The sequence below is a fragment of the Lycorma delicatula genome, chromosome 7 (genome assembly GCF_047948215.1).
Source record: "Lycorma delicatula isolate Av1 chromosome 7, ASM4794821v1, whole genome shotgun sequence".
NCBI lineage: Eukaryota > Metazoa > Arthropoda > Insecta > Hemiptera > Fulgoridae > Lycorma > Lycorma delicatula.
Window position 1 is genome coordinate 21687299 of NC_134461.1, and position 12053 is coordinate 21699351.

At 30.5% G+C, this 12053-nt stretch overlaps 1 protein-coding gene across 2 annotated transcripts in view; it reads right to left on the reverse strand.

Moving 5' to 3' along the window:
• The window catches only part of LOC142327296 (uncharacterized), a 491921-nt gene that overhangs the window by 320082 nt on the left and 159786 nt on the right, over window positions 1–12053 (reverse strand). Inside the window, exon 1 of one of the 2 annotated variants that reach the window (XM_075370201.1) lies at window positions 4965–5119. The exons of the other annotated variant lie outside the window; for it this stretch is intronic. The gene's annotated coding sequence lies outside the window, so the exon portion shown is untranslated. Of the gene's footprint in view, window positions 1–4964; window positions 5120–12053 lie in introns of those variants that run through there. 2 annotated transcript variants of the gene reach the window in all.

The window sequence follows — 12053 nt, forward strand, 5'->3', positions numbered from 1 at the left end:
ACAAATTATTGCTAATATTCATCCAAATGTACAATGGACCACTAAACGCTACATAATTATCATTAGTTGAATTAAATAATGTAAATCCATTTTGGAAATTGAATTCGGGAAAAAACTATTGTACAATACAGCCGTATCAAACAAAAAGCGAGAAGAAAAACAAACACGCTGAAAGTTAATGTAGAGACCGATAAGTAAGAACTTATTAAATTTTAACTTCCTTTTATAACCTTCGTTCTGTCTTCTTATAAATGACCAATCGTTGACACGAATTAAATAATGTAAAAAAACCTAATATGGACACCACATGACTTCCATGTACTACTATTAAATTACATATACACATTTTTTTAAAATAAAAATACATAAAATTTTATTTCATAAATAACTTGTTATATTTTTTATTTTTATTATTGAATTCTAATTTATCGTAATTTTTTTTACAATCGGAGGTTAATAACTCTATTAATAAATCAAACATGAACTTTATTATACAATTAATATTATTACAATTGGCGACATTGACTGTAAATAATTAACTTGTAACATCATTTTGGGTGTATATTAATGACGAATTAAATAGGAAGGTGAAGTACATCGAACGAGTACTGCAACAGAACTTTACTCGACCAGAGTCTAGATCGAGCATGTACTGGTATGTTGTTGTGAGGGTCTATTTTTTAGTCACTCTGTAGTTAAACAGAAATTCCCGAATAATTAAATAAAATAAAAGTAGGAAATCCAAAGTAATACGATACTAAATTATAATTTTCAATAATATTAAATAATCAGATGTTTCACCAACTCTATTACATATACACATATTTAATCATGCCTATTAAATTAAATATACACATTTTTAAAAGTATATAAGATTCTATTTCACTAATAACTTATTATTATTGAATAATTATTTATTGTAACTTTTTTTACAATCATGGGTTAATAATTGTTAATAAATCAATATATTTAATCTAAAAAAAAAAAAAAATTTAAAAATAAAAAACGAGATGATGTGCCTTCCCCTTTTAGATACAAATATCTAATTAATTAAAATTTCATTTGGCTATAAACCTGGAATCAATGAAAATAAGTAACACTTATGACATATCGTTGAAAAGCTCTCAATAGGGGCTTATTACAAAAGTTAAAAGAGTCCAAAATACAAATTTTTTTTAGATTTTGAGCTTTTTAGACACTTTTGGTTCAGTCGATTGCAATCGAAAGGGGGAGGTGCAGAACTAGATGTTGCCAATAGCCCTAAATCCAAAATTTCAACATCCTACGGCTAAGCGTTTTTGAGTTGAGTGATACATACGTACGTACGTCACATCGAAACTAGTCAAAATAGATTCAGGGATGGTCAAAATGGATATTTCCGTTGAAATCTGAAAACTTTTTTCTGAAATTTTTCACGATCACAATACTTCTTTACTTCGTACAAGGAAGTAATTACAATTTAGATAAATAGCTACGCTAGGAGTAATTGAATTGCACCAGAGCCGATGAGAGCGACCATCTTTTGTCTACGATTTTTTTTTTGGTGGACTGATTTTACTAGACAAATACTTCAGTTATTAGGATTAACGTTCAGTTACCGGACAAGAAACTAACCCTCCCACCAAGTCTCCTATCGAATAACACCGAAAATGCACTTAAAACGTTTTACAGTCTCCCGGGGCACTGTCAGCACGAAGGCTGATCTAGCAGGATCAGACGTGTAACCGCAGAACCGATAATGGAGGGGAAAAGGGAAGAATAACCAAAAGATGTAAGGTGGTGCCAAAGGACCTTCAGAGAAAACAGAATATGAGATAACAAAAGAAATCTAATCGGATGAACAGTGTAATTTAAACAGATTCGAACAGCGTATTATTAATAAAGAATATTACGTTAAACATTTTAAAAACACGCTTTAACAAAGAACGATTTTCTCAAGAATTATAGATCCACCGGAGAATAAGTTCAGGGGTCCTAAACTTCCGGAATCTTATGGCATGAAAAAATATCCAACCGAAATTCGAATCGTGACACACAGACCTGTATTGCAGGTTTTTTGTTTACGTTTACTCGTATACATCAAATTAATTTTTTCTTTTCTTTTTTCTTTATTCACACTTTACTTACGTGTCTCTTGTTTTGCCCATCTTGTCGAGCTGGATACCACTTAAAAATTAATTTTATTTAATCTTTTATTTGGTGCGAACAAAAGCTAACCAAGTAAAAAGGAATTTCATCAATCTTTTGTAAATTTTAATGTCAGTAGTTACCGCATTAATTGTTTTAAAAATACAATTAAAATAAAATAAATTTAAACAAACTTAATGTCAGTGATCATAATTACAGATCAGTTGCAATCAACGATTAAAGAAAATATAGGCTATTATGAAATTCAGTGAGCGCGCACGCGAGAACACGCAAAATACAATACATATATGTGTGTTCTGCCGTTAAAATATTAATATTTTTGTTAGAGTATATAAAATCTAACTGACGTTTTCTTTAATTTAAAAATAATTTTTATTTATTCCTTTAATGAGTATAGGCGCATACTCAAAAACAGATACTTAAGTTTTAAGTAAAACATGTTACATTTTTTAAGGCGAGGACGAGATAATTTTTATAACGAGCGAAAAACAATTTCGACCGGGGGAATTTGCACCAAGAACTTTTCGGTCCTGGGAATTTACAAACAGTAAGTTTACTTTTCTGCCGAGGTAAGATATTTAATCGATCTTTACAAAATGGGGTGGAACTACCCTGTATTTGCAAATACTGTACAAATCACCAGTATATTAGTTTAAATTTATCACATTTTCACGAGTTTATTTACATTCCGATCGAAAATCAATTAAGCTTTTATTTTTCCCAAACAGAATAAAAAACTGAATGAAAAGCGAGTATTTAATTTCCGGAATCAACAATTTATAACATTATCTTGTTTACTTAAACATACGTATAACGCGTGCGTGCGTTCACACACACATATACACGTAAACAGAAAACAAATCTTTAACAAAAATCATACTACGTTGCAGTAAAACATCATTAATTCCTTTAATCCTACCTTACTAAAAATCATTTGTATGGGGGTGTCTGTGTGTCCGTCCCCCGTAGCTTAGCACCGGAATGTACCGATCACTAGCGGAAAAACCCGATTCGTTAGTACACGTCTCGTGGTGATCAGGTGTATACTTATTATATATCGATACAGTATACATATCGATATATACGAAGTTTTGGGAAAATTCAGTACTTTTTAACCGGATCCGAATTTTCGGACTAAAATCGCAAACATCTCGAAAACGGTCGGTCCTAGCGCTCTGAAAAATTTTTTCGACCCCCGTCGTCAACTACCTACGCTCAAAGCGGTACCCGTTGGATTTTAATATTTTGAAGCGTCACCGGGGCGCCGTTCGGAAATTGGAGAGACGGTGCGATAGGGTGCCACCGTAATATCTCGGCAACCACTCGTCCGATTTTCACTAATCAGACGGCGTATGTATCAGCAGTTCAAGCGCTAACTGTTTAACGCATCGGGTACACTCTTGATCGAACGGATCTTGGTTATCCGGAAATTAAATTGTTTAGCCCTATGTTTTGATTGCACTCACCCACCGTAAAACGTATCGATCCGATCTTTCGCTAAATACGGTCAAACCTGCGAGCTAGCGATGCTGTAAAGTACAAACAAACTTCAGAAGACTAAAAAGTAGAAAATAAAAATATATAAAACAAATTTTTAAAAACCACCCAAATTAAATGCACTAAATAAAAAATGCAGAAAATAAAAACCATCTGAAACGAATTTTTAAAACATCACTCTTAAATTAAACCACTAAAAAATAATATTAAGATCTAATAAATGTTAACTTTAAAAAAAAATGTTAGACGTATCTCAGAATGGATTTGACGACTAGCTTTGATGGTGATATGTAAGATTATGTGAAAGTCATAGCTTCAAAGTAAAAATTTGATGTTTTTGTCAATTTTTTCAAGAGTGGGGTACCCTGGCACCCCACTATTTAGGTTATTCATCACGCATATGAAAAAATTGGCAAAAAAAAATCAAATTTGTAATCTAAAACTATGACTTTCACATTAATCTTACGTATCACCATCAAAGCTAGTCATCAAATCCATTCTGAGATAGAGTCTTAAAATTGTTTTTTACATTTTAGTGCGTTTAATTTAAGCGGTGTTTTAAAAAATTTTTTTACATATTTTTATTTATTTATGATTGTTTTTCTTCATAAATAATGAACGATAACCAAAAAGAAACACCGTAATGTACCAATCACTAGCGGAAAATCCCGATTCGTTAGTATCATCAATTCTAGGGTTAAATTTGTAATTTAACTTTGGTATTACCAATTTTAATCATTAAAAAAAAATACATTTTTACACGACAGTAATCAATTTTTTTCACCTAATAATCGCATTCCGAGAAGTCGGTCGCCAGGGCAACGCCCTACAGATTTTAAACATTAAAATAAATTATATGTTTCAATAAAATAGTTTTTTTTCGTTTTTATATAAACTACAAAGCAAAAGTTATCAAACAACATTGATTTTTTAATGTAAAAAATCAATATTCATATTTATTTGACAACAAATATATTCATTAAAAAAAAACTACAGAATGATTGGGGAAGAATTTCTTCCACATATAAATGAAGCAAAGTACAAAATTTAGCTTTTTTTGAATAAATAAATAGTAGAAAATGTAAGAATGTAATTTTTTTACTACAGGTTAAAAATAAATAACTACGTATTTAGATAAAAACATGATAGATTAGACGTTAATAAAGATTACATATTAAGATAAATAATTATAAAAAATCCTAAACCAAGCTAGTGTTAGACTAAATTAATTCATTATGATTAAAAAATAACAAAAAATACATCAATAAATGAACAGGCAGAAGAAAAAAAAATAATATGCAGGCATTCAAATGACTGACCGCTACAGGAAAAAAACTATTACACAATATTAATCGAATGTTTACGCTTATTTACGAGAAATTAAAAATATATAACCGAACAACAAACTAATTATATAATACTGAACGAACGTTAGACGAGAAGCGTATGACACGCGGTTAAGTTAACGCACAAGAAGGAATAAAATAAAAACGAACGGGGCCATGCAGTGTGGGGGGACTGGTGCGCCTCCGCTCTAAACACAACCGACTCTAGCTATGGACAAAGATGTCGGGTTTTGAAGGACTTCGTCTACCTCCTAAACAACATACATGCATACGCAACAAACGTATATATCGACCTCGGCATAAAACTTAAACGGCTATGATTATTAGCAGAAAGTTAAAGCTCCGTTTAGTTCATTTAACCCGCAAACTAGTCGCTACTGAAATAAAGGAAATAAAAAAATACGATTAAAATGAAAGGGAAAATAAAAAAATTTAAAACATAAAGAATGTTGTTCTTTCCTTTTTAAGGTAACCGCTAGTCTTGTACAGTATTTCAATAAACCCCTCTGTTAATGGATGACTCAGCGACCAACCTGAACTAGTTCTTTTGTTTGTTTGTTTTATTTTAATCTTCGTAGATTCTCTATAAAAGTTTATCCTAAAAGTAGTAATTAAGAATTTTTTTAATCATTTAGAGAATCCTAAAAATTCAATTATCAATCCAAAGTTAAAAAAGGACCTCGGAAGGAAAAAGCGAGTTTGCATGCATCAATGTTAACTATAATCGGGGTATGAAGTGAACTACATACGTATTGGTGGCGTTTCATCAGTATTTGTACTACTCATATTATAAAAATTACCTAGTTTTTAATTAAAAATAAATAAACACAGGTATTAAAAACAGCCCAATCAGCACAAATACAATTTTTAATGACATCAAAACACCATCTACTTTAAAGATTTGCAACTTTGAAAAATTTTTCGACATCACCTAACTAAGATTTCCTCATCGACGAATTTTAATTCTGATGTAAACTGCGTTTGACTCAATAAGGCATTCGTTCTCAAAGTGGGCAATAACGCCTACTTTCGGGCGCTGAAAAAACCTTCAGGGGGCAGTAGAAGGTCCACAGAAAATGGGGACGTTCAGGTGGTCTACGAAGGCGATATTCAAACTAAAATTAAATACCTACTACTTAAAAAAAAAATTAAAGGGACATCTACATTTTATGATCATCTAAAAAATGATTGTACTCAAACTAATTAATCTTTGCAACCAAGAGCCTTAGTGAAACGAATAAAAAAAAATTAAAACGTGAATACTTTACTTTGTGACAGTATACTTCGGATTTCAAAAGTCGGCAAATTAAAAAAAATCACAGAGAAGAAACTTTTAAAAAAATTTTAAAGTTTGTCTATGTTTGTTCAAGCACATGGAGAGAACGAAATGTTTTCAATAAACTGCATTAAAATCGTTTAATAGCTTAAGACTTTATCTTTAATTTTTTTTGTATATCTACGATTTTTCTGAACCGAATTATTCCACTTTATGAATTATTATAAATAATGAATAAATAAATAATAATAATTATTTATTATAAATTATTATTCCACTTGAGAAAGTGCCACTTTTGTCTTTAATGCTGCATATCTCCCGATCTATAAGCAACGTATTGATAGAAATAAATATGACAATTAAAGTGTTGTATATTGTATTATCACCCGATCTTAGTAACTGTGCAAAATTTCATCAGTAGCCAATGTCAGGAAGTATATTAAATTAAGGATGCAAGATTTGAGGAAAATCATGAAAAAACAACATTGCGAGTTAAAGAAAAGCAAGTAAAAAGAAGCGACTCACCGGGTTGACCTATTGGTGGACGCGTCTTCGCAAATCAGCTGATTTCGAAGTCGAGAGTTCCAACGTTCAAATCCTAGTAAAGGCAGTTACTTTTATACGGACTCAAATACTAGATCGTGAATACCGGTGTTCTTTGGTGATTAAGTTTCACTTAATCACACGTTTCAGAAATGGGCTACCTGAGAATAGTACTACACTTCATTTACCCTCATACTTATCATCCTCATTCATCGTCTGAAGTAATACCTGACTGTGATTCCAGGAAAAATAAAGTAGTATTTATCTTTAATCCTGCTTAATTATTAAATAGAATCTGGTTTTTAATTTATAAGGAAATATCTTTTTTTTTATTTTTAGTCCTTGAACATCATTTTCTTGATGAACCTCTTTCAAGTTTTTCAATCTCGGCTTGTCTGACCAAATCAAATCCTATTTTTTCCGTACCATTAAACATGTATTGTCATTACAACTGGTTCCCCATCTACCGCAAAGAATGTAATCATAAAAAAAAATTTTCCCTGATGTTTTTAACCTTGCTTATGAGCTGCCTATATCTATTTATTCATACGAATTCTATAACATAAAATTTATTTCATTTCTTTTTCCTAATTTTACTCTTTCTATCACTTTTTGATTTCAGCTTTTCCTGTTATTTCTTCTTCACATTTTGCAGCCATATATAATCACTATATACATTGGAGAAATAATAACCTTGATAATGTGTTATCTTTCTTTGTACCACTCCAAGATGTAGTTCTATTTTCGTTTAAAAATACCAACCATTACTTAATCCCACATTTTTTATTTAATCTCTTTCCCACAAACACACTGTACCATTTATATATATACCAGTGGCGGCTCGTAGCTAAAATTAGTGGGCACTAATCCAGAAAATCTTTTTCTGGACCTTTACAAGGCCATGGTTAAAGTTTTCTATAAAATAAAATAACCGAAAAAATTACTCAAATAAAATAGCTAGAAACAAGATAATAATCTAATTCTACACGATATCACAATCAAGTATACGGCACACGGTTTTTAAGCACATTGTGCTTAAAAAAACCGTAATCGGTTTAACCGAATAAATAATAAAATGTCAATACAGATAATATTTTTTAGTATTACTAGAAAATAAATTAATAAAATGCCCGCTTAAAACACTATAGTTCAACATTGCTTAATTTAAATTTCTACGTACACAGCAACAAGTGCACAATTAGTTTTAACTAACTACCCTTTTGCCCTTCCAGCGAATTTTTGGACAGATTTAGCGATTAAAGAGCTTACTGAAGAAGTAGCGAAGATCGCTACTGAAGAAACAACTAAACCGCTTTCATATTCCATCCATATAGTAAAAAAAACTACCTTCCACCAGAACGTTACAGTCAGCAATGCGGGAACGACAGTACTTTCTCTCTCTCTCACTCTCTCTCTCTCTCTCTCTCCCTTGGGGCCTCGCGTGCAGCTTCCTATATGCGCATGCACACAACAGCCAAACACCACGCCATTGGAACTGTGAAGCGCACAGTTTCATACAAAGATTTTTGTATCTTTTTCATAAACTGGGGGATGGCTACTGACGATTATATTGTAAAGAAAAAAAGTGACTTTATATTAAATGCTATCTATAATATCAAGTAGAAATAGGGATGCTGCAGTTCCACAGTGCCTATACGCGAACCGCCATTGAGATATTTAGATGATATTAAATAAAATTTGGGGATCTTAAATAACTTTTCAATACTTAAGACATAGAAAAATAAAATTTAACAAATTTTCTTAACTCTAAATCGTTTACATGATCACTACTTAGGATGTAATGCAAGTTATTTTTTAAACTAGCTGTGAAAATAAATAAATGGGTTCCAACTCTTTGGTTAGAGTTGTTTTTTACAACAAAATTTTGTTTTTCAAACACTTTAAAATAAAAACAAAAAATGTGTCACAATCTTATGCTTTCAGTTCAAATTTTTTTCAGTTGAGGGGCCCCCAGGAATGTGGTATCTCATGCTGTAATATAAATTGTTTGAGGCATTTCTAAATTCCATTTTTCTAAACGTTATTTGAATAAGTTGAAAAGTTATTTAAGGGTTCCATACTTAACACCTGTGTGAATTTATGTATGTATGTATGTACTCTCAATTACAATACAATTAATCATCTACAATATGTAAATGTGACGTATGTAATATGTATACATATATTTAAACATAAGATTACGCAATAACAATAACAATAAATTTACAGACAAAAAGAAAACGACTCCTTTTGATTGAACGCAACGAAAATATATGACGATTTTAAAAGTCATTCATGAAAAAAAAGTATAATTAAATTTAAAAAAAAAAAAACTAAATGTAAATGTTACAATGATAAATTATTAATTAAAGAAAGTTATATCAAGATGAAAGATAATTTTATGATGGATATACAGAAGGATAAATGGGATTAAGTACTACTACTGTACGATGTATCATTAATATGGCTGTCCATCAATTTATCTCTTATGACGAGAGGTCAAATGAGGTTACAGTGGTCAAAATAATCATTAATGTACACAGTATGGAGACAAAATATAAGAAAAAAAAAAAAAGAGAGAAAATATAAGCCGATCAAGCTCCGACCTAAATTCTGTTAGTTTTAATGGTAAACGACTACAGATTTTATATTTTAATTACAGAAATAACATTAATGAGTAGGAAATTAACTTTGTTATGTTTATGAATTATCTCAAGGATCACCTCTAAAAATAATTTCATCTGTCACTCATTTAAAAATGAATTTTTTTTCTGATTCTAATACATTTTTTCTTCTAATAGTTCTATAAAGAAAGTTAATATAAGAATACAATTTAAAATATATATATATATATATATATATATAGATTGATAATTTTATTAAACAAAAATCAAAATGACGATAGATGACAAAATATGCCAATATATCTCTGCAGTAAAAAGAAGGTAAACTTGAACTAGTAAAACAGTAAAGATACTTTAATGAAGTCAACAGAAAATTGAAAAAGTAACAGTAAGATAAATCAACAACAGTAATGACTAAGGAAACATGTAAACGGAAAAAACTATCATTCATTATGCAGTAAACTGGAGTTTGACTTGAGAAGTAATTGTACTTCTGTTTGTATGTGAAACATGAACATTTAAGAAAAATAAAAGCTGGAAGAGCATTTGGAAAATGGATACGGAGAGAAAAAAAAGGACGTAATTTGCAGGAAAACTATAGAGAACATAAGAAAAACTTACTCTATTAAAAAAAAAAAAACCCATACAAAAAGACATTTTTATACATGAGAATTTGTGTTAATTATTTTATTAATTACATCTTGTTTGTTTTCTCCAACCAGTTTTGCAGCTAATGCCGGGTCCGGGTGAGTTAGTGTGTTTGTGTGTAAAGGCAAGTGCAATTACTGGTACTGGGTTGCCAGGCCTGATGTAGCTGCTATGCAAGTGTAAATGTACCGATGTAGTCTACGAAAGACTGAAGTCAACCACTCCCGAGAGGTAGTTAATTGAAACCCAACCACTGTTTTTATCCTAATTTTTTTGCGTGAAAATCAGAATTTAATTTTCTGATCTTCAATTTAATTTACCTATAAAAATAAATTATTGAAATCGCCCAGAGATATTTCCTCTAAAAAAAAAGGTTTGAAAATATAATCTGAAACTTTACTTATACAAAGAGAACTTTCCTCTTTGTAACTTAAATAGAATAAATTTGAGAAATAAATTATAAAAAAGGTGGGTGAAATCTTTCTTCTTAATTTTACGGCAATGCAAATAAATAAAGGGTAAAACTACTTTCATTTTTTAAAACAAAACATTATAAAGTAGATCTGCAATTAGGGGAGCATTATTTAATTTTGGTTAATGTATTCATTTAGACCGAACCTGGTTTAAATCTAAATTAATTTTTCTAACAGGAATAAAGAAAAGAACAATACAAAGAAAGAAAGGAAAAATTATACACAGTCTTGAAAAATGTTTGCATGGTAAGAAACTGTAAATCATGAAAAAACTAACTATACAAAAAGAGCAAAACAATACAGTCATGATATATAAAGTAAGACGACCAGAAGGAACTATAAAAGAGAATAAGCGCTCAAATGCTTTCAATTTCTATTCAAATCATCTTTGTTTATATCAATAACTAAGGAATAAAAGATGTTTGATAAATATCCAGAATGTATTTATAGTCCAGTATGGATTGAAAATTTAATTTTCCAGAAAATTACTTTGTGAATAAGTAATTGAAAACATTATTTTATAACTACAAATATATTACATTTATTTCAAATAAAATATAATTAATTATAAAAGTAACCTAAATGTTCATAACAAAATTTGCTCCGCATTACTGTTATGTGTATAATTTTGTAGTTTATGAAAGAGATAAAGAAAATTATCAATAAGTAATGCACATAAAAATCAATCATTGGAAATGAAAAGAGACGATGGATAACTTCAAGTTCTTTACAATATAAAATATCATAAAAAAAAAACAAACATTCGGTACGAAATCAGAAGATGCAAATATCAATTTGCATCTTCTGATATATAGGTCTCGTCCTTTCATCCAGAGGTCCCATGTTCGAATCCAGGTCAGGTATGGTATTTTCACACACGCTACATACAAATCATTCATATCATCCTCTGAAGCAATACCTAAAGGTGGTCCCGGAGGTTTAAAAAAAATAGTAAAAGTTTTGGTTAGGTACAATAATTGTTATCGATTGCTGGAAGGCATTAATTATTTTCAACACGAGGGCAACCGACCTTTAGCGGTGAACCGTAAGTATAATTTCATATATTCGGATACGGGAGGTCACACAGAGACAATCGAGCTTACGTGGCGAGAAATGCGTTCAAACGTTCCTCGGTACGGAAATTGTAAGCACCACTTTCACGGGTATCTCGCAGAGTTGTTTTTCAAAATAAAATACAGGAACTACAAGACCCGGACTTCACCATTTATGGCCCAGTCTTGCTTCATTGTATCCTGACTGTATGATGGAGTTCCCTAAAACAGCTGATAACCTGAGAATCTGTAATGGCAGTAGCCATTAGATTCTGGCAAGAGCCATTAAGGATTGTGAGGAAGAATACTATGGTAATTTCACTCTTCCGATTTTTGAAACTTTTATTTTTATTAATTATAAAAAATATTTTTCAACATACTTCAATCTGAAAAAGATTAAGGTTGAGGACGTTCAGGCTCACAATTTCAGTTTTGTTTTTTTTTTA